This window comes from Pleurodeles waltl, chromosome 1_1 (genome assembly GCF_031143425.1).
Source record: "Pleurodeles waltl isolate 20211129_DDA chromosome 1_1, aPleWal1.hap1.20221129, whole genome shotgun sequence".
Taxonomy (NCBI): Eukaryota; Metazoa; Chordata; class Amphibia; order Caudata; family Salamandridae; genus Pleurodeles; species Pleurodeles waltl.
The window spans coordinates 563201796-563228787 of NC_090436.1; the positions used below are offsets into that span (position 1 = coordinate 563201796).

A 26992-nucleotide genomic window follows, 5' to 3' on the forward strand; every position below is an offset into this window, starting at 1 on the left:
GTGGCATGTTATGTAAGAGTGTGCTACGTTCTCAGTTTGAAGTGCTAGTTCATTGATATTTTTATGTAAAACCCACACACCAAAACATCTAGGCAATTATGGTATTTGCACAAGTTTGTGGTTGTTTAGCTGTTGCTCTTATTTTGAAGCAAGAGAGTGGTGAGATGAGATGTGTGGCCCCAGCATCGTTAGGTCTTGTTGGAAGCCTTGGTCCTAATGAAAAGAATCTGGCCTCCTAAGTCTGTGGATAAAAAAACTTTGTTGCACGTTGTGTAGTTGACTGTACATTTCTTGAAGATCTAGATGTGTGACTACTCATAGACACTGCTTTTTTAGACACAGTTGGTGTTTGGTATAATTCCTATTGCTAGTGCCATATCATTGATGTTATTCTCTTGATCAACCACATTAGCCATAATGTGATCATCATGTTCCTCTGTAATGTTGTCTTCTATCTCTATATCTAAATCATAATATTAATTGTTCTAAAATGTAAAAGTTTTATTATGCCACATAAAAGGATATGTGGTAGTGAAAGCATTTTACATGTATGAAGCACTATTTTGTCTTGCCTTTTCAGGATCATGCTACTAAAGATTAAAATAACTGAATTTTCAATAACCTGTACCTTGCAATAAAATAAATACAATTAAATAGCACATTACCATAATAATGTATGCATCCGATAAAAATAAAATTACAAAACAACATGAAATAATAATTAATGCTATTAAATGAGCCAAACTCAATTGTAATCTATTTAGACAAAATGAAATGACATTGATAATAGTCAAAACTAAAACTATTATTATTGTCTTATTTTTATTTTGTGTACACTAACCTTTCTACTGTTGTGGAGTTCTGGGCTGTCAATATTTGTAGGGCTAGAAATAGCCTCTGTAGTGAGGGTCCTCTTGATGGCCACATCCATTGTTGTGACTGGTGGCTGGGTAGAAGGTCCCCCTCCACTGCCAGCAGCTTCCTTCTTCTACTGGTAAGCGTAAAGTCATACCACTGCTTCCAAATTTCTGGAATACTGAGGCCCTGATTATGAGTGTAGTGCTATTTAATGCACTTGATAAATACCAATACCACAGGGTACTTCATTTATTGGGGGCAGTAAATAGCATATATTACGAGTTTATGAGGAATAGCATGCAGATTTTAGTGTTTAACACACCAAAATCCGTATGATAAGGTAAATAAAGTATGCTTTTCCCTTGTTAAATTTCGGTAGGTTTGACCTGCTGAAATTTATTAAACCTTGAGATATTTATTGGATCTGATAATTATCAGATATGCTAATTTAACTTGTAATTCCACACTGTGTGTAAACAGGGGTTTACACACAGGTTGGAATACATCAACCGCATCATAATCAAGTCTTGATTGTTGTTACACCTATGGCATTTATCCTTTCTTGGATACAGGTCCATATTCTTTTCTTGGTGGTTTCAGGGAAAGCTAGTGAAGCTTTCCTGAAGGGCTGGTCATTGTCTGCTACACATTCCTCCACCAGTATGGCAATTTTATCATCTGAGAATGTTTGCTTGTGCTTTATCAATGAGTCCTTTACCTGTCCTACCTGAGTTGACTTATTGCCAATAAGATGTAGCTGAGAATTCAAACAGGTCCTCACTGGAAGATCCTGTGCTTCAGAATGTCAGTGCAACAATGTACTTCCTCAATGTGATGTCATCAGTGTGTGTCTGGGTGCCATTCACATTTTGCGAACACGTACAAATCACTTTCAGTATTTCTGTATTTTAGGGAAATTAATCCTAAGAATTGCTATTAAGAATGTGTACACAATACAGCATTTCAATCACAGAATAGAAAAATGTCACTTCTTATCATTCGTATTTTAGGATTCTATAAAACAAACAATACTACTGCTGACCTAAAGTTATTTAACTTGTTAAGTCCAGACAAAGGATTCAATAATTTAAACCTGATCTCAACCCTTCGTAGCTATGGCATAGAGCTGACAGGCTTAACCGAAATTGTGTAAAGCATTTTGCAGTAATAAACCAGATGCAAAGTTGAAAACAAAACACTCAAATTTATCAAAATAGAGTATAATTAATGAACTAAAATACATCAAAATGTGGGGGGGTGGCTTGGCACCTTTGTGGTAGGGCACAAACCGGCAGAGCTCCCAGCCGAGCTCCTTCATCCAGACCCATCCAGGCACGACTATGGCGGGTCTTGCTCACAAAATTTGAAGAGGACAACCCGTAACGTTCCCTCGTGTTGTGGCAGCTGTCATACCCACATGGCATGGAACTATGGCGGTGCTGGGAGAGACCCAGCTGCACTGTTTTCCTGTCCCAGATGGGGGCCATCGGCATACAAGTCCACTTCTGAGCACAAACAGAACACCCCTGGTTGACCGTCCAGCGTGTCCTATGTGTCCAGCCACCTTTTGTGAGAGGGCCTGGCTGTCAGACCCCACTGGGAGTACTGGGGTCCCCCTGCGATCTGACTGAAAGGGGAGTGCTGTATGGATTTGCCTGGGCCGGTTGGGGCCAACTCTGTGGCCTCCATAAAGACTCAGTGTGGCGTGCCAGCTGCTATGGGCCCTGTGATTGAAGGGGCTTCTTGAGCCACCCTCCTTCTGGCATTGACTATCACATAGGGGCGCCTGTCCTCTTCACGTGGTGCAGGACTTTGGTAACAGCGAGGTGAGGTGAGGCTGGGTGGCGACCATCGGTGCTGCGCAGTGACCCGTGCTCGCTGAACTCAGGTCTGCCCCTGGTTGACCCCCCTGGAGTGCATTGGATGTTCTGACAGGCACCATTAGAGGATGCTGACTGCCAGGCCTCGCTGATAAAGCCGCACTCTGAGCAGGGGAGGAGTGAGGCATGGACTCGCTGGCAACCTCAGCCCTGCGGACAGCATACCTGCGGTTGTGGGCCCTGGTGCAGTTTACCTGTTCCTGATTCTGCTGCACTTGTCTGCCTGGTGACTAGAAGGGAGCCCCAGTCCTTCCCCTTCTTTAACTTGGAAGCAGCCTGGCACTGTTAGAGGGCAGCTGCCCACCTGGGGCCGCACAATGCCCAGAATCTGCGGCAGTCCTGAGGCCCAGGTCAGGTGAGGTGGAACTGGCGGGGCTGGTTTGGGAGCCACTCAGCGCTACACCTCTTGGTGCAACTGCTGTATTGTAACTGGCACTGCAGTGCTCTGGGAATACTGGGCTTGATCGGATCTGCAGCACTTGCAGCCAGAGACACAAGATATTCCTAAGGGGGCGAAATCGCTCCCTCGCAACCACCCATCTCAGGACCATGCCACGATGGGCAAGAGAGACCCTGACCTGGATCGGGGCACTATGGCCACTGTGCCGAGGCCATGATTGAGAATGGGGGTGCAGGCACAGCGGAGCACCATGGTGCTACACTAGACACTATTCTTCACGCAATTGCAGCATTCGCAAAGCTCTGGAGCTTCAAATCGGCGCCATGGTCACGATGTCCCAAGATGATTAAAGGAGAGGGTTACGACAACGACCATGCTTTGGAGACCTTAAGTCCGGAGGTTGCCATGTTGGCCAACCGGCTAGCGGCAATGTAAAATAGAGAAAAATTACTAGAGATGTGGGCAGAAGATGCTGAGAATAGAGCTAGGAGGAACAACATATGGATTATTGGTCTTCCTGAATGCGTGGAAGGCCCTGGAGCGGACATGACAAATTCCTGGAGAACTAGCTCTGAGATGAAATAGGGCCTGAAGGCCTCTCACCATTCTTTGCCCTTGAAAGGGCTCATTGAGTGCCCACCAGCCCCTTGGGCAGGTCCCCGTTCTGTCATTGCAACGGTGTTACATTTTAAGGGCAGAGACCGTATCTTGACTCAGGCTCGACTAAAGGGGGAAAATACTATGGATATTAGCAGTTATGATCTTTCCAGACTTTACTCGGGCAGTAGAACAACAGAGATCCTCCTTCACAGAGGCCAAGCAGCAACTCAAGAAAATGGGCCTCACCTATGTGATGCTGTTACCCGCTCAACTTCGGTTCACCCACGGCAACTCAATGCATTTCTTCATTTCCCCGACCCAGGTCTGAGAATGGATTGAATAACTACCTCACGAAGAGGGCGACCCCTCCCCAAGACGTGCAGCATCACTCCAGAAGGAAAATTTGGCACAGAGTGGTCTACTTCCGCTCTCAGGCCTTAGAGGAGCGCTGCCATGTGGTGGAAGAAGCAGCAGCTATTAGCGGGACAAGGTCCACTCCCCCATCCGAGAAAGGAACCGGTGACCTGGTGGACTCAGACTCAGATATGTCCCCAAATTTGTTGGGAACCATGGACATCTCTCTCCCACAAATTACAACTAGAACTGCAGATGAGCTAATTTAATACTTTGTTGCAGAAAGTATGGAGTCGTACATATGATGGGGGCAGGGAATAGCCCAAATCCTACACAAAGCGGGGTTGGGAGAGGGATGCTGGTCATGACAACTTTTGCTTGTCGAAAGCCGCAGTAGCTAACCCCGAAGGGGAGGGAGGAAGAAAAACTCAATCTCACAACACCTTATAAATTCGCTGGAGCAAGTCTAGACAGTTTTGATTCTGTTTAAAGTCTGGGTGACATGGAGCAAGGCCGGGGGAGTCCCCACAGAGGAGGCAACCCCCCTACCTTTTAGTTGTGCATGAGATGAATGTGCAAATGTTGCCTAGATGGCTTCTGGTTTGGTTGGGGGTGCGTTTACTTCTCATCCTGGGGAAGTGGAGTTGGGAAAATGCTGTATTGTTTTTGTTAAGACTGATGTTGCAAGCCCCCCTTGTCTTTCTGCTCTCTGGAAAATGGAAGAGACACCTTGACACTACTATTGCTCTCTCCCTGTGGAAAGAGGAGCTGGCACGGTACTCTACACACCTACCATGGCCTCTCCCAAGACATATACATTAATTAGTTAACACATCAGGGGTCTATACAACATGTCTAAATGACACATGGTACAGGCAAACTTAAAAAGATGAGGAAATACTGCAGGAAACCCACTTAACAGGACCGGAGAGAGAGGCACTTCACAAATACTGAAGGGGACAAATATACGCAACAATGTCTTCTGCCTTCGCAAGGGGTGTCCTGATCTGGATCCGATCAGTGGTCAAATTTAAAAACGCATATGTAATCATCGATCCCAATGGGAGGCATTTTCTAATGTCAGGCAGTCTGGAGGGCCAGGACTTGACCATCATTGGTATTTATGCACCCAACACCGACCAGGGAAAATTCTTTGACATATTGTCCCACATATTGGCACTACAATTGACTCAACTGATCATTTTATGGGGAGACCTTAATAGTGTCTTCAATCCTATCCTTGGCCGTTCACACCCACCCTTAAATGACTCCCCTGTGATAAGGCTAGAGCAAACATTCTGTGATTGGCAATCAAGATGGGTGCTTATAGACACCTGGAGGAGGTTTCACCCTGCACAGAGGGACTATTCATTCTTTTCTAACATACATGACTTACACTTCAGGATAGATGCCTTCTTCTGCTCACCCAGGGTACACCAAAAAGTATGACATACTGAACACCTCTGTTGCACAAAATCGGATCATAATCTGATACAGATGGCACTACACTGGTACAACAAACACCCAAAATTCCTAGACTGGCAACCAAGCGTGGAAACCCCAGACGACGCAGCGCTCATCATACCATTAGGGACGCAGTCTGAAATTACTTTCTGGAGAATGAATGCAGACTCAGTGGAGTGCCCTCTAATGGAATGGGATGCCTTTAAAGCGGCGTTAAAAGGCAAGGGCATTGCTGAAGAGGTAAGTGTCAGATGTACTCTCCTCTGGGAAGTTGAGAGGTAGGAGGAGACACAGAGAACCCTGGAGAGAGCCCACCCCAGTGGCCCATGGCAACAACCACAACTCCCTGAAACTAAAGAGCAACTTGAAGTGAGCCTGGAAAAACTAATATGTTTTGATCATCCGGAACACATGATCAAGGCCCATGCAGAGCACAACAAAGCGGGGATCTTAATGATATGGCTCACTAATCACAACTCCAGAGTCTCCTCAATCATAGAAGTGGAATCAGAAGCAGGTGGGTACTTCTATAGGCAGGGTGAAATCAAAAGCAGATTTGAAAGATATTACACACACCTATATGACACCCTGTGATGCACTTCAGGACTCTGTTGTGGGTATTCTTGGGACCAGCAACACTGCCACGCATAAACACGGAAGATGCAGAAGAGCTGGGAAGCCCCATCACAATACAAGAGATTTGATCTGCCATTAAGAACATGGCCAGGTGGAAAGTACCAGGCACCAATGGCCTTCTCATTGAATTTTATGTGGCATTTGCAGATGAGCTACTTCCTAAACAAGTTGCCTTGTATGTGGCTGTGTGGGATACTGGCCAATGACCCACCACCACAGGAGAGGCATTAGTTGTTTCTTTTCCCTAAACCATCGCGACCCCCACCTTGAGACATTAAATCATACTGGCCGCTATCGATGTATAATGTGGATTATAAAACCCTGAGTAGGGTAATGGCATCCCGCCTCCTCCCTCGCATGGCACTGCTTGTCCACCCTGATCAGAGCTGTTTAATCCAAGGATGAAACACAGCTCTGAACATACGCAGACTGCTCTCTATTTTGGAAAATGCCCACCCAGCAGAGGACAGAGCAATCATTGCATCAAAAGACATGGAAAAGGCCTTTGAAAGGCTAAGGTGGGTCTACCTGAACCAGTTCTTGGAAGCAATGGGACTGAGGGTGTGATTTATACACTGGAAACGTCTCTACTCTGGACCCATGGCAAGGGTGGGAACAGGCAGAGTCATATGCAGTGGGTAGAGGGACCGGACAGGGATGCCCCCTCACAACCATCTTATTTGTTCTTGCAGTTGAACCGTTGACCAGCAGAGCACGAATGCGGCCATCCTACATGGGCTTGGATCACCAAGGTGCTTCTCAAAGGATTACACTATATGGGGATGATATGCTCGTATTCTTGGCTAACAGAGAGAGGGACCTTCCAAGAGCTATATCATTGATGGACAGGTTCGCAACCATATCTGGCCTTCACATAAATTGGCAGAAGTCACTAGTGTTCCCCTGCACCACCACATTCTGTAACCACAGGACCTTTATGGACTCATGTGGGAGAGTACCTGCATGAAATATCTAGGAGTTAGAATAAACCACGACCCTAACGACATCTTAGAGGCAATACAGTCACAGCCATAAGAGCATTCCGCTCAAGCGTGGGCTTCTGGTCAACATTCCCCCTATCAGTGGCAGGACGAATAGCGGTGGTAAAAATGGTGGTACTCCCCAACCTGCTTTACTTTTTTCCCACACTACCAGTGGTCGTGCCCCGCAAAGTATTCAAGGAAGTACACTCACTGAGGGTGGATCTCATGTAGGTAGGGGCAGGTATCGAGTGGTCATGACCAAACTGTGCAGGCCTACCACTGATGGAGGATTAGCCGCACCCGACCTGGAACTGTATTACCAATTGGCCCAAATCAAGTGGTTTAACCAATAGCTTCACATGCGTCTAAACCCAGAGGGAGAAATTCCTAGGGGTACACCACCCCTACATTCTCTGCTTTGGATCCTCTTAACACCCAAAAGACCTCTAACTGACAACATTGGAGACTTCTAGGTGATCTGCCACTGCTGGCTGCATTGCTTACAGCAAACCCGAACCCTCAAACCGAACTCCCTAGATCTAGGGTTACAGACACGAGGTCCTTGACTAGGGCGGGAAGGATACCAGCAGTAACAAAATGGGCAACTTATGATGTTACCCAAGTAGGTGACTTGTACAGGGATGATGAACAGCTAGCATTCCAAGCACTAATGGAGAGATATCAATTACCGCCTGGGCAGTTTCTATTACACCGTATGATGACAACAGCAATTTAAATTCACTGAAGGACAGGGATCGGGTGAACCACTGGCCCATCAGAGTAGTAGCATGCTCTGTACTACAAAGGGTAAAAGGCGGGCAGTCACAATCTTATACCAGACACTTAGGGTTGATGTCCACATACCATTGACTGACCTGCAACAAAAATCAGAGGATGACGTGGGGCTTCCATTCACAGACACCCAATGGACAAGAATACTGGATAACATATACATTATCCACAACACCTGATTTAAACTTGATTAACTTCTACTATTTAGACAGAGCCTACCTCACCCCAGGCAAACTCATGCAAACCTATGAAGCGCAAGATGTGCGGTGCCCATGTTGAAGAGTGAGGGGGTGGAAATACTATATATGGTGTGGGGCTGCCCCCAGCTGAGAGACTAATTGAAGGGAGTGATAGACTGCATCAATGATGTAACAGATAGGACATTATCTGCTCTGCACTGACTTGTTTGCAGGGGTTCCCTCGCCCAGCTAAACAGAATATAGCAACCAGATTTGCAGACTTAGCTTTGATCCCGGCAAAGCACGACATTATAATTAAATTAAAAGCAACCTCAATCCCTTTGGTGCATAAATGGAAAGAGACCCTTATTAAATGGGCAGGATGTGAGGAATCAGCGCTGTTTCGCGTTGGGCGCATCACTATGGAAGCTGTGAGAGCATGGGATATCCTGGTAGAATGTCTAAAAGAGCTAGAACATGGCACCCCTGACTGTTCCCTACTAGATGACCATGGCCGTGACACACTGTGAATGTAGAGATCCCTACTAAATTATATCACTGCTGATGACCTGGAGCAGGGGGAAAGATGGAGAAAAGTGGGATAGTAAAAGTTGTTTGATTGTTTATGAGTACTTGGATTGGTCCGACCAGAATGTACAGTGTCACAACATATTTACTGAATTACCGTACAATCTATGACTAATGTAGAATGCTGATATTTGGAACCTGTACAACACGAAGTTGATCCAACTAATACCCACAATGTACTGTATATGTATGAATACAATTAATTAAATTGCGTTTAAAAAAACATAAAATATCAAAAATCCAGTAAGGGGAACTAGATATATGAATTTTGAAGATATAAGGAAAAAATAGCACCAAAAAGCACTAAGCATCAATGATAGTCTATGGTTGCAGTAGACTAAGATTTAGGTGTGATTAAAGGTTGACTGTGTTCAAGCCCAAAGTGCAAACTACTTTTCTCCGGTTGGAGATTTACCTTGGGAATTAGGGCCTTATTTAGAGTATGGCAGAGGGGTTACTCCTTCACAAATGTGAGAGATATCCTGTCCGCCATATTCTGATCTCAATAGGCTATAATATGATCATAATACGGAGGATTGGGATATCCGTCATGTTGGTGTCGGAGTAACCCACTCTGCCAAACTCTAAATCAGGCCCTTAGTCTCTGAAATGGAAGTCAAACTCCTCCAGTGAAGAGAGGTTGCAGGCTGCTTCCAAGAAAGGCCTCTCAAAACCAGATATACTTTTGACAATGTCTACAATCTATAATCAATGATAAAACATATGTGGTGCAATAATCAGGGGCATGAGGCATATCAGTGTTAGAATAGTGGTGACCAGCAAGAAGAAAATGAACAATCCCAACATGTTGGAATAACATACACAATTGATTCCTACCTAACTCCTAACTCCTAAGCAAGACCATAGCAGTGATAGCCCAATCTGTCCGTACTTAGTCTATGAGAGGAGGACCCACCCCCATTACCTGAAGGATAGTTGTCTGCCCGCCGTCTTCTGGATTGCTCTAAAGACAAGGCAGAGATCAATTATGAAATGGCATGCAGGGTGGTCGCAATCCTGGCTGGAATGACCTACCTGTTGTCCCTTGGCCTACACAGTGCTTTTATAAGAGAACATACTTTTGTTCCGTGAAAAGGCCTGACGTAGGCAAGTGCCTGAGTCTCGGACTGATTGCAAACTCTTGTGGAGACAATAGCTATCTAGTTTGCTGTGTTCTCAGACTCATCAATCTTGGACAGAAGTATATTATGAGATGTTGTACACAGAATACGTACAACAATGCTTTCACAGAGTCACAAAGTTACAGCAGATTAGAAAAAAACATCCTTGCTGAAAGCAGGCTAACTACAAATGAATAAAATAGAATAAATGAAATCAGAGCATATTTGTAGGTAAAAGGTAACAGGCAGCAGGCCTAAGCTAAACTGAAATGTGTGTGCACAAGCAGAGTTTAAAATAAACCCACAAGACAAGGGTCCCAGGACAGCACTTAGGGGTCAGGACTCCTGCCAGCAGAAGCCTACAGAAGCATTTAGTCCAGTTTTTCCTAGTCTGCTTGTCACTTTAGCAAAATGGCCTTTAGCAGCTTGTTGTGTCACTGTAGGCACACAAAAGGTCAGCCAACTCACCCTTGGAGTCTACTTCTTTGCCCTGGGTACAAATGGGAGCAGGTCCAGCCCTTGAGGTCTTCTCACAGGTTTAAAACAGCATGTACAATCCTGCTTCTGTTTTTCAACAAGAGCAGAGAATGTTCCGAGGATGGTGCCTTGGGTTGTTACATTTATGGTCTGGGTGAATCCAGGCTTCACCCCAACCAATGGGGTGAAAGTTGCCAGGGCCAACCCTATCCACTTTTACAGCTGTTCATATTGGCCAAACTATAAACAGTCCTACGGTAAATCTTATTCCAATTATCATAAATTGGACAACCCTTCGTCCCTTGTGCAGAGCTTGTGTGCCTACCCCAAGAAGTGGCTAGAGAAATGAGTAGTCCCCTCCTATGTGTTACTCAACATCAATTATGTGGGTAGCTATCCTCCCACTAAGCTTTGGTACCAGCCTTGCTGGGCGGAAAGTGGTAACTTCTCCAGGTCTCACATTAAATATACTTGTGAAAGGGCATGCCCTTTCACAAGTTAATGAAGATCCCGTGTGAACCCTAACTGGTCTTCCTGCAAGGGGAAGAAGAATACCTCCCCACACCCAGGCCATTTTTCCAGCTTTGCAGGAAGGTTTTATACCTTATTACGATCAAGCACTGGCTGAGCAGCTGTTGGTGAGTTAATGCACATTAGCCTCCAAGAGCGCCAGGAAGAGAAAAGGTAACTTTCCAAAAGTTACTTTCTCTAAATATTAAACAAAAATCCAACTTCACCATTGAATTGGGCTTTTAATGAATAATAAATACAGTGGAAGAACTATTTTTCTCGATGATCCCAAACCAGAGATAGCCGAATTAATATTTGAATGTGTACTCTAGTTTTACCTATAGGACAGGCAGAGCCTGTCACAGTAAAATAGATTGAAAGGCCTTGTCATTGAAGGGAACATGGTAACATTAAATTGCTACATGTCCCACAACATGCCCAACTAAGTACTGTTCACCCTACCATGTGGGCTCCAAGTCCTATACGGGGTGACTTACTAATATTCAAAAGAGAGGTGTTTCCCTGTCAAGAAGGAAAGTATTATTTTAGACAAGTAGAAGTGAGACTTTAAACTGCAGGCCTGAAGCTATGTACTCCCTGTCATGCCAGTGGATGCTACAATAAGTGCTGCAGTCGACAGATGACATTTAGTTTTCCATGCCATTGGTCCTTTTCTGCACCATATGCTATGGTATCATACAAAATTTAAATGTGTCAATCAGGAAATAAGCAACTTTTTAAATGTTTAAGGGTCAGTGCACATACACTGGGCACTGAACAGCAGTACCCCAGAGTCTAGAAACCAACAATAAAACTCAATAAAAATGAAGGCACCTATGCAAAAAGGGGCATTTTCCCACAGAATGTACAGATATTTATTTTTAACTAAGTCTGCTATGCTATGACTCATCCATCACAACATGGTGTTGTCACACACTGTTGCAAGTGATGTACAACTCAGAAATCATATCAATGGGATTTGCATAAGCATGCCCCAGTATCTGACACTGATCCAGTGTATGTGTATCTCACTCACACCTCCTGACACTGCCACACCTCATTGGCAATGAGGATGGCTTCCAGATGCATGTTGCCTGTTCTGAAGGCTCAGAGTTCCCGCAAATGAAAACTGACAGCGCAGAGTGACATCGCTGCATCATCCCTCTCAGTTGAGAGTGCAACACCAGAGTGGACTTGTGCAGCTTTGGCATCCACCTAATGGCCCCATCAGCGCACCCACACCCTGAAAGCCTTGAATCGCGAGCCCAAGAAGTTGCCACCTGCTGGCACCAGCCACGAACTGTGTCTGAACAAAAATCAGAAGAGGAGAGAAATGAGGTGGGTGTTCTTAAAAGGAGAACAAATAACAACACATTGTGAGAGTATTGTGTGTACAAACACACTTCCACAAGCAAAGAAATAGCCAGTTACTTAAAACCTAGACCATTCATGTAAGCGCAAATAGAACATAGATGAACGACGCAGCCATTGGCCAGACATGGAAGAAGGTGTACAAGCTTAAGCACAGCACCAGCTTCAGCAGCACCTATGCCAGTACCTACACAAATAGAGCTATAGATCCATTGTACATTGATGTGGGGAATATCGCATGCAATATTCTTCCTTTCAGTGAGCTGGCAGCACCTGCAATGACTGCCTCCAGATGGGAAACACATGTTGGCAGACAGAATATAACTATTTCACTGCACAAGAGTGATTGTTCCCTTGGTTAAATGGCCACTTCTGTTCCACTATGCTGGAGAAAAAATATACAGCCAATTACAAAACTTGCTGAACACCTGAAATGACAATGACTATGACATAGCAGTAGCAGCACTACGGAAGAACTTTAACCCATAGATCAATCCTGACTACAAATGTTTATCCTCTTACAACAAAAGGAAGGAAAAGCAATGAATACCTTTTATTCATGCCTGAGGGAACCAGCAAGCACATGCACTCAAAACAATGCCAACAAAGAAGTATGAGCATAAATCATCTATTGTTACTGGTAGGTAGGCCTTAGATGGTGTATCCAAAGCCAATGATTATCCTCAACAAAAATCTGACAATGGGCTGGTCACATGAACTAGCATATGTCTGTGCCACCATAATAGAAACAGCTATGGCCAAGATGGAACTTGAATACAGGGCAAATGGGACAGCACAAATCAAAGTCACTTTGCAAGACAACGCAGAGGAAGACACAGAAGACGACCTGGCAATAGACCTGGAAATAGAGGAACACTTCCTGCAAATATACACTGGCTAAGACATGTTGTAGCTCTAGTCACAGCAACCCTTAAAAAAACAGATAAGCAAGAACTGCATCTACAAAAAGAAGTCGAGGAAGATAAGGACATCTTTGTCATTTCTTCCACTGATCAGAAGTCAAGAAACAAATGTCCACCACCAAGTGAGAGATCTATATTCATGAAACAAAGATGGTAGCACTCATAGACATCAGTCAACATTAGGCACAATCTGCAGTTGATTACCTCCGACCTCAATCCACATTCCAAAAGGCCAAGACCTCCATATTTGCACAGGGCAGCTGAGATCTGCTGCCCGTCACAGGATTCTTTGTCATCCTGGTACAATATGACAATCGAACCACAATGAAAAAAAGCTTTGTGGTCAGGAATGGCACCAGCACACTGATCAGCTGCTCCACAGCTGAGACCTGAGGCCCGATATCATTTGCGTGCTTGATATCCTTGGCTGAAGCATAACGACATCTAAGGGGCTTCTTGGCTTTATATTTTTAATGTTTATAATAGCACACTCTGATTAGAGTCTTTGACCTTGACAACTTTTGACAACTACTTATCTTGTGTGACTAATAGTCCTAGACTAAGTCTTGCTGGAGATTTCAATACCATTTATGAACTGTTGTCCTGTATGAATAATCGGATGCATTAACAGGACGACAGTCTAGGCAATCCAAGTCTGAGGTACGAACCCATCAGGGAATAGTCTCCAGTTGCCTTGAATTACCTTCACTGAACTTGTCCTACGGCCTACGGGCACGTAAGGATAGAACTGTCTCCAATGTGGCAAGAGCCCACACTTTTAGGAGAGGTGCTTAGAAAGGCAGAATTGACTACTTTTTCATTGATAACAGACTTTAGGGTCATTTGGTGGACTGTAAGATAGTCCTTCAGGAAGATAGTGATCATAATGCATTAGACTAAGGGCCTGATTTAGATACTGGCGAGCAGGTTACTCTGTCACAACAGTGACCCGATATCCTGTCCGGTGAAATCTAAATCCCATTATGTCCATTGGGATTTAGATTTTGGCGGACGGGATAGCCATCACTTCTGTGACGGAGTAACCCATCCTCCAATATCTAAATCAGGCACTAAATCTTAAATGCCTATAAGACTATTTTCCACTACTCTAGCCATTGTGGCACATATGTCCAAATCTCAAATACCAACAATGAAATTTTATATCAAAATATTCACCGCTCTTAAAACTTTTTTAACAAATACTGAAACTCCAGTTCTTAAGGGTAAAAGTAATTCAACCCGATGGTACTGTAGCAAGTGTAGGGAGGCTACAAGAAAACTTATAAAAGCCATTATAGCCCTATCTTGTCAAGCCATTAGGGAAGCAAGAGCAGCTATGAGCATACCTTGGCCACAAAAAAGAAAGAATAGAATGAAAACAATTGGCAGGTGTTAGAAATGGGGTCTTTGGTTGACAGTCAGGTTGCCCCCTGTTCAAGCAAGGACCCTCACTCTAGTCAGGGTAAAAGAGAATCACCCTTAGCTAACCCCTGCTTACCCCCTTGGTAGCTTGGCAGAGCAGTAGGCTTAACTTCAGAGTGTTAGGTGTAAAGTATTTGTACCAACACACACAGTAACTTAATGAAAACACTACAAAATGACACAACACCAGTTTAGAAAAATAGGAAATATTCATCTAAACAAAACAAGACCAAAACGACAAAAATCCGACATACACAAGTCAAGTTATGAATTTTTAAAGATTAAACTCAAAAATAGCGCTTAGAAACACAAAATGCTTTGATGAGGTGTTAACACGGTGTCGTGACGGAGTCGTTCCCAACAAGCCGACCCCAGCTGCGCCGGACACGGAGTCGCGTGGACCCCCAAGTACAGTACCTTTGGTGAAGAGTGAAAACAAGCTGATGCGCAAAGTCGAGGATCGCAGCGTCTCTGTGAAATGTTGAATCCGCGCACTTCGAGCGGCGTCGGTCACGACGTGGTGCAGCGACTTCCACAGAGTCACTGACTTCAGCGGGGCTGCAGCGGTGTCGGGCCTGCGAAGGTCGTCGCGTTCCAGCGAAGATCACGAAGTCGGGTGCAGGCTGCGTCACCGTATTCAGCAGCGGTGTCGGTCTGAAGTCGTCCGAAGTCGATTTCCTTGGATTTCCACCAGCTTTCCTTTCAATGGCCCAGGGACTGGATAGGGCACCACTTGTCAGAGCAGGAGTCTCTCCAGAGACTCCAGGTGCTGGCAGAGAGAAGTCTTTGCTGTCCCTGAGACTTCAAACAACAGGAGGGGTAAGCTCTAAATCAAGCCCTTGGAGATTTCTTCACAAGATGGAAGGTACACAAAGTCCAGTCTTTGCCATCTTACTCTGGCAGAAGCAGCAACTGCAGGATAGCTCCACAAAGCACAGTCACAGGCAGGGCAGCACTTCTCCTCAGCTCTTCAGCTCTTCTCCAGGCAGAGGTTACTCTTGTTTCCAGAAGTGTTCTAAAGTCTGTGGTTTTGGGTGCCCTTCTTATACCCAATTTCTCCTTTGAAGTAGGCCTACTTCAAAGTAAAGTCTCTTTTGAATGTGAAATCCTGCCTTGCCCAGGCCAGGCCCCAGACACTCATCAGGGGGACGGAGACTGCATTGTGTGAGGACAGGCACAGCCTTTTCAGGTGTAAGTGACCACTCCTCCCCTTCCTCCTAGCACAGATGGCTCATCAGGAAATGCAGACTACACCCCAGCTCCTTTTGTGTCACTGTCTAGTGTGAGGCGCAACCAGCCCAATTGTCAAACTGACCCAGACAGGGAATCCACAAATAGGCAGAGTCACAGAAATGGTATAAGCAAGAAAGTGCTCACTTTCTAAAAGTGGCATTTTCAAATGCAAAATCAACTTTACTAAAAGATGTATTTTTTAATTGTGAGCTCAGAGACCCCAAACTCCACATGTCCATCCACTCTGAAAGGGAATCTACACTTTAATCAGATTTAAAGTTAGCCCCCATGTTAACCTATGGGAGGGACAGGCTTTGCAACAGTGAAAAACGAATTTAGCAATATTTCACTGTCAGGACATTTAAAACACGTTATTTTATGCTCTACCTTAACGATACACTGCACCCTGCCCTTGGGGCTATCAAGGGCCTACCTTAGGGGTGTCTTACATGTAAGAAAAGGGAAGGTTTTGGCCTGGCAAGTGGGTAAACTTGCCAAGTCGAATTTACAGTTAAAACTACACACACAGACACTGCAATGGCAGGTCTGAGACATGATTACAGAGCTACTCATGTGGGTGGCACAACCAGTGCTGCAGGCCCACTAGTAGCATTTGATTTACAGGCCCTGGGACCTACAGTGCACTTTACTAGGGACTTACTAGGACATCAAATATGCCAATCATGGATAAACCAATCAACAATACAATTTACACAGAGAGCATATGCACTTTAGCACTGGTTAGCAGTGGTAAAGTGCTCAGAGTTCAAAAGCCAACAGCAACAGGTCAGACAAAATAGGAGACAGGAGGCAGGAGGCAAAAAGATTGGGGATGACCCTGCATAAGCAAAAAAGTCCAACAGCAGGATTTACTAAAGGTGCTCCGCTCTGATAAAAATGTTATCTTTTGGCACATAATAGCCCATGGTAACTTATCTCATGATAAGCCTACAGACCAGTATTTATGACCAAGCCTTTGGGCCAACTATTTCTTATTCAAATCAGGACCTTAATCTACTGAGTCTCTGGAAAGTGACAGCCATTCATGATGAAGAATGTATTGTTTTTCCTTGACGGACATAATTAGTGCCATTAAGTCTGTCCATTCTGGTATGATGCAGGGGATCTGTACAAGTCCGAAATTGCTATGTGGGCACCTTAAATTAATGCTCTATCACATGATATCCTTGATGGGGCTAATCCCCCAAATATCTGGGGATGGGGCACATTTCATCCCGAGCTCAAAGTCTTCGATATAATCCTCAAAAGCTTTTTTGTAAACAACTACTGGACAAGCTCCGAGAGTGGTTGGATGAGGTACGGATTCTCTACCCCTTCTAGATGGGCTTTCGAGATTAAATTAGTACCATGACCAAATCTTATATTTTGGACTTATATTATGGAAATACATCCAGTTACAAAAATACCATCTGTATGAAGTTTTTGTTGCCCAAAGGACCACCTTTGACTTGGCCCAAAGGAAAAACTGATGGGAGATCCTTGACACAATGGGTGTCCTTCTTTGTATAATAATTATATTCTTCAGGCTACATAACTCTAACTATGCCCAAGTTTTATGGGGCAAGTCTGGTGAGTTAACAAACTGTATAGCAAATTACAGTGGAATCCGCTAGGATTGTGTATTGGCACCTAAACCTTTATCTTTGTACATCAATGGTGTTGTAGATTTTTTAAACAATTGTGTTCATGACTCCCACAAATTGAATGTGTCAAAAGTCCATGCACTTCTATTCATTGACAACACCCTTTTATTGTGAAGGATGCCCCTTAGTTTACAGAACCTCCCTACTAAGTATGGAGAGTTATGTTGCCTTAGAGGCTTATAAATCAAAACTCATAAAACCAAGTACATTACATGTAATCCCCACAAAAGTGCTAGGGGTACATTGTGACTGGGAAGCGATACTCTTGAAAAAAGTCCAAACCGTTGATTACCTTGTTTTAAGAACAGCCATTTCAATATCATGGGGGTCTTAAATTCAAAGATCTAGGCCAGACTCATCATAGTGATGCTTTGCCCTTGTGCCACACAAGGCAGTGCAAGGGCAACACAACACTAAAGTCAGATTTATCAAGCCGAGCAAGGCCATCTTGCATAAACCTGTAGGCTTGATAAATCTGGAATAAGGCAAGGCAGTGCAAACCACTGCTTTGGATTTCTCTGCCCCAGGAGGGCATTCCATGGGTGGAACATTGGTGTTCCCACACATCCACCCTTGGATTTCAGTACATTCCCAGATGTAGACCTGGGAATGTGTCAAAATGTTACGCCTCGCCAGGGGAGGCATAATGAGGAAAAATATCTTTATTTCTCCTCATTGTTCCTCTATGTGTGCTGCATTTTGCAACACACATACACAGAGGAAAATGCCTCTCAGGGCAGTTTTTTTGTGTCAGAAAGGTGTCCTTGGCTGCACAAAAACAATCCTGCCAACATCATTATACAAGGGTGCCTGCATTGGTGCTAGGTAGCCAAAAGTACACCAGCTCAAGGTAAGGACAGAAATGCACCATATAATGTTAAATATGGTGCATACCTGTCTGTTGCATTTCAAGCAGAAAAGCATTGCCTTGCTGTGTTGTGCTTCATGAAAATATGATACATTTGGGCCCTGGTCTTTTAGTTCAGGACAGAGCAGCAGTAATCTTAAAAATGCATAGGGGCACCTAGTCTAGATCAATTTCACCTGCACTCCAAGTATACAAGATGAAAGCCCAATCAGCTGGACTATATGGTGCTGAAATATGGGGTGAGGCGAATGTGAGCTCTCTGACTGTAAAAGAGAACACATTTGTCATATCATTACTAAGCTCCCCCCAGAGTTCACCTCCTCTACCTCTGATCTTGGACATTATTTAAAGACCATTGAGCACTTAGCTGCCTTGAGGCCTCTGCTCTACTGAATAAGGTTGTGGTCCCCTTCATGAGTTAAAACCTTTTAGAAGAAAATGGTCTAAGTTCTTTACCTTGACACCTGTTCAAAAATGAGAAGGTTTCACCATGCGAAAATGTGTTTTTTCAGACTTGGTATGCAATCAATGTGGAGTGACCCCTCGACCATTAGGACAACCACAAAAAATAACCTTACGAACACATACCGGTAAAATATAATTGAGCAGTGGTACTGGACTGCTGACAGTGGTAACATCACAGACCAAATTTTGGCACTGAAGCCTCTCCCTACGTTTGAATCCTACCTTGATGAAATTCGACCTCCTTTATCAAAGAGCCTCTATACTAACCTCAGGCTCAGTACCTTACCTGTAAGATCTTGTTCTTCTAAGTGGAATTCTCCCTTAAATGATGTTTGCAAGTGTTATTGCTGTTTTCAGGCTGTCCAGACTAATGAGCATGTGGTATTTGTCTGCCCTGCCTACCGTAGTCTCAGATCTAAATGGATTAGGTCTATGTGTTTAAATCTGGGACTCATTAGTTTTCATGAGGCTCCAAGAATCCGATGCAAGCATGTTGACTGTTTTTGGATGAAGCAAGGTTTTATTTTCAGAAACCGTCTAATTTCTTCAAGCTCCTCTGATAGAGAGTGAGATGTTATAATCGAATCTTTGACTATTGTATGTTTAACAACCGACTGCATCCATTAATGGCCAATAAATCCCTTTCGTTTGCGTGTCCTATGCATACTTTGTGATTAGTTAGGAATCTTGTTGATTTAGTAGCCTTTATATATACGAGTACTGATTTTGTGGGCTTTTAATTGTTGTGTAAGTACATAGCATTATATTACCACACTTACGTGCTTTTTTACTTTCTATATTTATTTTAATGTATAATGAACTGTGTTGTTTTTATGTGTTTTTAAGGGGTTTAATCGCGAAATAAATGTATTTTGATGATGATCATTATAATGAGGAGACAGTGATAAAAATAAAGCCTAAATTAGAAAAGATATTCGCGGCCTATGAATTTCTGGCACACCTTAAGGCTCATAATGCACCACCCTTTAGTGGGCCAGACTTCAATGAATACATGCAAGCCTTAGGTATCCGGCATCACAAAAATACCAGCTCGTTGGCCACAGGCGAAATGAGAGGTCGAATGCTTCATCGGCACGCTGAATAAAACCATGTGCAATAGAGGGGGTGCGAACATGGAATGGCCGTCTTCACAGTTTTCCGCGAGCATACAGAAGCAGCTGACATTGCACTACAGTATGCTCGCATGCATGTGTACTGTTCTCCACAGCCCTCAGGGACGCCATCCCAACTCTACTGTGATGGGTTTCACCCCCGACTGACCACGAGCGTAGTTAACAGAGGTGAAAGTGCAACAATGCCAAGGAAAGCTGGAAGAACAATGCTGTGGGCCCCGGTCTCCATACCAGAGATTACTTATTGGACAAAGACAGACACCCAAGCAGCAAGTTCCTACTACCTTTTAAACGGGCACCATGTGTGGCAATTGACAGGAAGGGAGCTATGATTACCGGACAAAGAGGTGTTGATACTGTCACTTGGGATGTTTACATGTTCAAAATTATGAAGTAGGTGGAAAAGGTGAAAGATTCGCAAGAATGTGTGGAGGAAGGATGGGGGGGGGGAGGGGGTGAAAGGGCTGCGGCTGCCGAATGGACAATGAATGGTGCTTACCCCCAAGAGAGCAGATCTTGAGGTCACCGCAAACCCAGGATAATAAAACAGGAGGCATGGCTGTTGCCCGAAGACAGATGTCCGAGAGAATCCATGGCCTTGCCACAGAGGGACTTTGTATCGTACTGAAGACATTTTTGTTTACTTTTTTGTTTATTTGTTCAGTTGCCTTTATTACAAAGGCTGAACGGTATCAAGTGTGACACCCAGAACAACGTGGTGTGTTGTAACGCACGGTGACGTGTCAGGAAACACAGAACCTGACACTGAGTTTCACTTACGCCTCCAGATGAGGCAGCACTACAAATTATTATGGTAGCTATGTAAATGTTCAGTATAATATTTAGCTTCCCATTCAAACGGCAGCTGCCATGTTTCCATAACATGCCACTCTTGTGGTAAAAGTTAATAATCACTAATCATCACTCAAGGAAGGTTATGAAAGCTTCATGTGAACTGCAACATTACCCAAAGATAAGAAGAAGCAAATAGGCTAATTCTGTACACACTAAACCTTGAAGGTTAGACTATACAGAGAGTGGTGACAGAAACCCATGAAGATTATCTGCCGGGTATTAAAAAGTGTTGAGTGTGGAACAGTGTCCAGTAGCTGGTGGAAACATTTGTTTTGAGTTAAATTAATTTGAGCAATGTTGTAGTTTTCTACACTTCTAATTTCAAACTGCCTACCCGTTTTGTGTAAACATTTCCTGCTATGCAAAGATGTAGACTTCAATGAGGCGAACATTATGACTTACTTTATGGTATTTTAAATGACCCCATTCTATGCTGCTTCCCTTATTTAGTGAAATACTGTAAGTATATGTGTATTTAAAGTAATTCACGTCTTTCTTTTTAGGCTGTTCCATCCCTCACACGGCTTGAGATCCAGAAGGCCGAAGAGGAACTAACGAGAAACAAGCTTTCTCCTCTTTGCCCCAACACTCTGTAAAGAGTTCCCCCTAGATCTCAGACGGGCCGCTTCTCTACAATATTTCAGGAAAGAACTACAAAACCAGCTACTAACCGAATTCTTCTTGCCAGCTAATTGCCTCACTGCTTCCTCTAAACAGTCATCTGTAAAGCAGAACAATTTTGCTTGTGGCATTTTTTAAAGATTAGACCAGCTTTCATCAGAGTTCCAGCTACTTGTTGTTCATTTCATTGTTTGGTTTGTGGTTTATGACAAGCAACTCTGTTATATTTGTGTTCAGTCTTAATTGCTGCGAATTGCCGTATTTACTTTTAGTTGTCAAGCTCCGAGTCATGCCTTCTTATACTTTTGAACTTGTCTGCGCATAAGGGATTGGTTTAGGGCAGAGCTGGATGGGCACAATTTATAAAAAATAATTTATGGGGATAAAATAGCTTGCCTCAAAGTTTCTTGGTGTTCAGCAGTTTTCAGGCAACAATATAAGTGTCATCTTATCTCTGGTGATTAATGATCCTGCTGGAGAGATAGGAGTTTTGTCTTGTAGCAGCTTAGCCTCATCATAAAGTAGCATAGAGGGTTAATGTGCCTGCCGCAAAGAACGTGTAGGATGGAGATTACAGAAATGTATTGGATGTGAATAGCTCAGTGGGTTACTGCTGTTGTCACAGAGATTTTTTTTGTTACCTGCAGTTCATAAGGTACAATCCTATGACAGAAAAGTGACCCATGAAATGTCATCAAAGAGCTGCATGGAAGCTTAGAATGTTCTCTTTTTCCCCAGTCTTTCATTATCCTAATGTCACTGTAAAGGGTTAGTTTGCGTAGAAGTACATTCTTAAAAGTAAAGGCAATCTCAACCCGTGTAGTAATTTGAAATCCTGATTACGTACTCCTCTAAACCTAACACTTTTAAAATATACTGCCTTCTAACATGGATGACATGTGAATAGTACACCTTATAATCCTCATTGTCTTATGTAACATTGCCTACAAAATGATTTACACACGTATAATACATTGTCTCTGTAAAATGTGTGTGTGATGTAAAGTGCTCTGATACCTCACACTGGTACACTGGTATTAGTAGCACTATAAAACAAAATAAATGTATGTGGGAGAGGAGAGATGGGAGGGGGTTAGTGAGGGAATCTTCAAAGAAAGAGGTCATTGAGGGGTGCCAGAAGATATGGTCGCATTGGAAGCCAGAAGCAATAAATTCTGGTGCTGTGCAGCGTTTGACACACGGAAACTTCTCAAACCTCCTTACACTTCTATGTTAATTTATTTTTGTTTTTTATTCACAAAATATTGTACCAGCAGTATTTTTACAACTGCCGGGTCCCCACACATAAAAAGATAGGGCTGTCCTACCTATAATCGTAAACTTACACAAAATGTACATTTACCTTTGTGAATCAGGCTCAGAATGGGTAAGATGTGAATTTTAATAAACTGGTTCACCTCATACCTGGAAAATAGATGGCAACAATAAAAATCTCAAACTTTCTTTTGAACAATTTGGGTTCAGTCAGAGAGTTCCTTAATGCTCTATGATCTCACCAACACTCTTAAACTTGCGCAAAGGACCGTAAACACAAAACCCAACAGCACAAATATTTTATACCGTTTCGGGATTGACAATACTCTTCTGTACATAAAAGTCTCATCACAGAACAACATCTTACTCCTAGAGCACCCAAAGAAGAAAATTCAACCATGGATGCTACACCATCACCTTAAACTGAACACATTAAAAATAGAATTTCAACTGATAGCTGCCAAAAATGGCACTATGCTTGTTCATCTATATCTCAGCACCCTTACATTCTAGACCACTGTTCAGAAATTGTTAAGTGTGCAAAGCTTCTTGGTTTCCAACTTGACAACAACCTCAATGTACAATTCCTTGAGGATACACTTGTCAAAGGGGCCAAATTCCAATTCAGCTTCTGGAAGGTGCCAAACTTCTAATAACAGCAGAAGAAATAACCAAGCAAACCAGCCTCTTGTACTTTCACAAATGGACTATGGAAATTTCCTTGTACAAGGATTTCCAAAATGTAGCAGGCACCTTTTAAGGAAACTGTTTGTTGTAAAGTACCCCTTTTTCAATAGTCATCCCCCACTATTTGCTGTCAGATGTTGTTGACCTGTCAGGGGGGAAGCTGCTTTGAACTCACCTGAACCACGCCACCCCTGTCATCACTGCCACCGCTACCGCCAAGAGTCCAGGGCTGCCATTACCGCGCCAGCAAGTACCATCTCCCGCGTCGCCGCCCCGGGACTTCAACTCCCGGTAGCCTCAGCGGCGGCGCGCGGCTCTGACGCGGCGCCAGTGCCAGGAGGTGCCTAAAAATCGCCCAGAGGCCGGCGGAGCGGGGGGGAAACTGCTTTGAACTCACCTGAACCACGCCACCCCTGTCATCACTGCCACCGCTACCGCCAAGAGTCCAGGGCTGCCATTACCGCGCCAGCAAGTACCATCTCCCGCGTCGCCGCCCCGGGACTTCAACTCCCGGTAGCCTCAGCGGTGGCGCGCGGCTCTGACGCGGCGCCAGCGCCAGGAGGCGCCTACAAATCGCCCAGAGGCCGGCGGAGCGGGGGGGAAGCTGCTTTGAACTCACCTGAACCACGCCACCCCTGTCATCACTGCCACCGCTACCGCCAAGAGTCCAGGGCTGCCATTACCGCGCCAGCAAGTACCATCTCCCGCGTCGCCGCCCCGGGACTTCAACTCCCGGTAGCCTCAGCGGCGGCGCGCGGCTCTGACGCGGCGCCAGCGCCAGGAGGCGCCTACAAATCGCCCAGAGGCCCGCTTCGCGGGACGCGCCGGGCGAAGCCCGGGCAAAGGGCGGGCCGTCTGTGGCCGTCCGGGGCAGGAGGAGGCAGGGCAGGGCCATGGACTATTGTCGAGGTCTTTTGACATAGAGTACCCTGGTCCTTGGGCTGACAGTAACGTAAGCAGCTAATAACATTAATGTTTGTTTTATGTACGATATAACCGGCTGACGTGTATTGTTGTGGGGGCATTTTGATAAATAGGCAACCAGTCAATTCATTGAGGAATATTTCAACTAGATAATCAATGACTTCGCTGCTCCCATCATGTCCAAACTGAGGTCTTCTAAAATGGCTACAAATAATGACTCAAAGACCTTGGATAACTATCTTTTTAAAGTAGTTAGTAAAATTAACAAAGATAGGAGATCATCATTAAGTAGGGTTAGTCCAGAAACATCTCCCATAAGGCAGTGCTTACCCCCTACATCAATGTCTCAGAGGGTCTCGACTATTTCCAACAATGAGAACGATTTAAATATTGATGTTTCTGTGGTAGAGCAGGTTTGTTGTTCCGAACCTATTCAAGTACAGGATCGGACATTACCATTAAGGTCTCCTCTTACTCAATCTCCCACTAGGAGAGCGGTACGTGCCTGTAGGAAGGGGCCTGTCAAGAAAGCAGGGTGTCGGAAGCCAAAAAAAGCTGGCCCAACAGCTACCAATAGGGGAAATGTCCCTGAGCCCACCAATATTATTGAGGGGACTAGTCTGCACTCAAGTCAAATTGATCTTCTGGTTACAATTTTTTAATCTAAATTGGAAGTACTGATCAGTCCCCTGGTGGCCAAGGTAGAATTAGTGCTTCTTAGGGTTACTAGATTGGAAGGCCTTGTAGAATCTTGTCTGACTCGGTCCACTGTTCCACTGAGTACTCACTTAGACTCAATAGGCTCTATGGATAACCACCCAGTGGGTTCAGTTACACACTCTATAGTCAGTAATAGGGTGGAGGGCTTGGGGGCTACTGTTCAGGCCCCACCGACTGTAAGTGTGCCGACTGCCTCATCCTCGTCTACATCGCCAGTAGGGTCGGCTAGTGCACAAAATACTTTTAGTCGACCACGATCAATACAAAGGAGTACTCAGGACACTATAGGAGGGACAGTCATTGATAGAAGAAGTATAACTAGGCGACATAATTCTATTAATCTCCCGCCAGATTGTGCACCATATACTGTGGTTCTAACAAATGTCCCAGAGGTTGACTTGTGCTTGAATGGTTCTGGGATAGAAACGTATCCTGCTCTTAAAAACAAGACGCTTGCTTGGTTGAATAGAACTGTGGATTTCCTTGTGCCCTTGCAAATGACATTTTATTTATCCGCAGAGTTAGCTGGATTGGCAATGGCCCTAAAAATAGAGGTGGAGACTGTATTATTATAAATTTTAAACACCCACAACACGTGGCAACAGTGCTTCTGAGAGCTGCAATTTTGCAAACTCTAGAAAATGCGGTTCTAGCTAGACCTCTTGGCTTTTTTTATAATCATGGGGCCAATACTCAATGTCACTCGTTGTATGTGCAAGGGCAATGTTCAAATGAGAACGGAAGAGGTATGGATGCCTGTACCCCGAATGTATTTGTAAATATGTCCCGGTCTCAAATTAGGGGGGAGTCAAGTCGTCATCAGCTGACTTACAGGCAGACAGTTAACACTTTACCTCTTCACAATCGGTATGCTGCCTTATCTTCTATGGAGGAAAATGATTGACTGCCAAATGTCTTGGGAAATTCTTCCCAGTCTTCAGCATCGTCCATCAAGATTGCTACATGGAACATTGCTGGTCTAAAGAGCAAGTCTGGGATAGCCGAATGGGAAAGGACATTAAAATCTTTTGATGTCATTGCTTTACAAGAGACCTGGGATCAAACGAATAGCTTTTCTTTAGATGGCTTTTGTCATTTTTGCATTCCAGCTACAAACAGTGTGGCAGGAAGACCTAAGGGGGGGCTATTAAGCCTTTTTAAACTGGATATGAAAGGCACCTTAACTCAATGCCCCTCGGGTTCAGTAAATTGTCTAATTGTTGAGCTTTCCACCCAGGATAAGGGTAAGATCCTTTTTATAAATTTTTATAACTCGCATGCTAATGATTGTACCAGTCAAAACCTGGATGACTTGGATAAATTTTTGTCAGTCTATAGTATAAATGTTAATACTTTTGAGTTAATATTACTAGGGGACTTTAACATACATCCATGTACCCTACCATGTATTAGGAGGGATGAGGAAGGCCCTCCCTTTTCCTCAACTGCTCATCCAGAACATACTAGGCAGGGGGATTATCTTGAGTTTTTCCTCGCTAAATGGAATTTATATGAGTCTGGCTGTGGAGACGGGAATAGTAGGTCCCCTACGTTTAAGGGCAAAGAAAATGGTACTATTATAGATTATATTTATTTGTCTTCCTTTTTGTTAAATAGTGTTGTAAATTATTGTACTGAGGTGTCAGTTTTTAGTGATCATAATCCTGTTGTACTTGTTTTTAAGAACACTGAACTGATTTCTCTCAAATTAGTCGCAGAGAGTGGGGGCTTGAACCTTAAAGTCAAAGACCAGAATCGTAGGTTGAAGTGGACAAAAATAGTCCCTGAAACCTTTTTTCAGGAGGTTTTATCTAAAGTGGAGGATGAAATCTCTATATGTCTAGCGGAAAATCCAGATCCTAAGGAGGTTATTGTAGCATTTGATCAGATTTGCTTGGAAATTAATTGTAATCTCCAGGCTAAATCTAGCCAGAAGGCGCTAGAGGGCAATAGATGGTTTGATAAGGAATGCTCTAAAGCACATGGTGT

The 26992-nt window shown here is 44.0% G+C and overlaps 1 protein-coding gene across 1 annotated transcript in view; it reads right to left on the reverse strand.

Annotated features, from left to right (window-relative positions):
- SLCO4C1 (solute carrier organic anion transporter family member 4C1) overlaps window positions 1-26992 on the reverse strand; it is a 490988-nt gene that overhangs the window by 195497 nt on the left and 268499 nt on the right. The window lies entirely within an intron of this gene.